Source organism: Pinus tabuliformis, chromosome J (genome assembly GCF_031772625.1).
Source record: "Pinus tabuliformis cultivar Carrire ecotype Pingquan chromosome J, CPIR1, whole genome shotgun sequence".
NCBI classification, from domain to species: domain Eukaryota; kingdom Viridiplantae; phylum Streptophyta; class Pinopsida; order Pinales; family Pinaceae; genus Pinus; species Pinus tabuliformis.
Window position 1 is genome coordinate 1428470048 of NC_142295.1, and position 2585 is coordinate 1428472632.

A 2585-nucleotide genomic window follows, 5' to 3' on the forward strand; every position below is an offset into this window, starting at 1 on the left:
CTCTAGAAGACCTTGATTTAGTGCTTAAGCCCCTTATTTCTCCACTTGACCATGTTTAAAACTTGAATACCATTTCTAGTGAACAAAACTTACTCATATCATTCATAGAGATACCATGCAAGGTATGATGTGATTATTTGAGGATGCATTCAATGATTTAGTTGTACAAAAATTGTGGGAAGCAGGCTTTTTTTATCACAATAAACTTGGATAAGAATCATTTAGGGCACAATTTCTATTATTATCTCCTATGACTTGTAATAGGTGTTTAGAAACATTATTTGTACACAAATAATCTAATGATCACGTCAATAGCAATTGTGGAGGAAACTCGTACCCAATAGAGGCTAGATGTGGAGGTTTAAGGACTTTTCCATGGTGCTTGAGCCTAATAAGTAAGGCTTAGGATGAAATGATCTTATTTCCATTCATTGACCATGGTCATACACTCAACATTTATCCATGAGGCTTAATTCAAAATAACAATGCTCATGATCAACTCAAATATCAAGGATTCCATAGAGAGGGTTCATGTCATGATTTCTAGGTATTGTTCATGTTGCTAGAGTTAAATAAGGTTCAATATGGAGTAAGTTTGTTGTATCTCCCATAACCATGTTTATGCCCCAACACACATTTGTAATCTGTAATACCTACTCATGATGCATGTACCACTGTAAGATCAAATACCTTCTATAAAGTTCCTCTATGTTAGTTCGAGTACATATTCAATGCTATTGATAAGGAGAAGCTTCAATAAGATCATAAGGCACTTGCTTTCAGGTTTTCAAGATGGTTAATTCTTTTCAAACCATCCATGCCCCCATGCAGTTGTATAAGTATATGTTCATGTTGCTTGAGCCTCATAAGCTATGTTTAGGGGTTGATGATGTTGTTTCCCTTGACCATGTTTAGTTTTTTAGATGCATCTAACGTTCAATCTTTCATTTATCCCATTGGACATGTTTAGGTATCTAGGACCTTGTTTACCCCATTCACTATGTTTATGCATCTAAGCCCTTGCTTACCCCCTTAACAATGTTTAGGTTTGAATCGGAACTCTCATTATTGGCTCCCTTAGCTAACTAATGTTGTAATGATCACTTTTATTTATTTTTACACATAGGAATGCACTCATAATGTAAGTGTGATTATAAATACATGTAAATTTTAATGCACAAATGTTACTTTTAACTAAAAATTTGATGTAGTAAATTATCCTCCACATGAAAGTGGCTTTCATGAAGCTTTGATTGGAGACAAAGATATTTGAATAGGAACGTGTTGTAGCTGCTACAACAACACCTCCAAAAATCTGGGCAACCTTAAATTTTTGGAGTCCTTACACTAGGTCTAAGGGCTACGCAAAGTATATCAGTTAATCACTGTGATGATGTGCCATATATATGGAAAGGCAGACTGTGATGTCTTTTTTGGCACATGGGTTCCTCTCATGTATGTTGTTGCCACTCAAGGAACTATTTTTAATTGGGCAAGCATCCTCTCATCATCTTTGAGGACAAACATAGTCGCTGCCCAAATCCCACCCCCTGAGCAACCTCCAGAATTTTATATGTCATCATACCTCCTTGATGTTGTTTATTCGAGGTGCTACTTCAAGCACTAGAGCTGTAATTGGGACACATCAGTAGCCCAACCCGTTCACTGCCACTACAAAGTCTTCTGGGACACAGCTTATAGAAGCATGTTGGATGTAATACTCCAAACATTTATTATCCCATTATGCCAACTACTGTTCGGGGAAGAAACACCTTTCATATCACAAAGAGCCATGAAGACCGTGGTCAAAGTAGCTCATTGGTTCCCCATTGATGAAGGAAAAATCTTCAGAGTGTTCGTTACTCATAAAGCTCCTCATGCTCTTCCCTAATTCATCATGGATAGGAAACTTCTGCAAGAGGTCTGTTACCAAATGACACAGGGTTTCTCGAAGGTTTTGAACAAAGGAATGGCCACCTTTTCCTCTCATTATTGGGGTGTACGTGGTAGAAAACTTCAAATAGGTAAAAGTAGAAGTCAAAGAGTTGGATGGGATCCATTTCGTGACCCTGAATTACCGAACATATGATCCTGAGAAAGTCGTAGCTGCCCATTGCAAGAAGGCGAAATTCAGTTGGCCTTACACCCACACCAAGAAGGACCTCAAGGATGGGATTAGGAATTGGTATAACTCCATTATGGAAATCATCCCAAGTGAGCAGCAGGCGATAGAAGATGAGCTCCTTGATAATTCCCAGTAGGACGAAAGCCTCAGAGAAAGAGCTTCAACCGTGAGGAAACAATGACACGAAACACCAAAGGGAGTCGAGGAATCAGGGAAGCACAAAGGAAAAGAGGTTGAAGACCCCTTAAGCGATAATGAGGAAGAAGAAGTTATGCTCATGCAAAGAAATTCAAAATTGACAAGCAAGAAGCGAGAGCTAAAGAGACAAAGAGAACTGGAAAGCAAACAATCACAGGACTCTAACGACAAGAGCCAGAATGAGAAAAGGAGAAAACAAGAAGAAGAGAAAAGGTGGTAGGAAGAAGAAAATAAAGCACAAGATGAGATAGAGAGGAAAAAT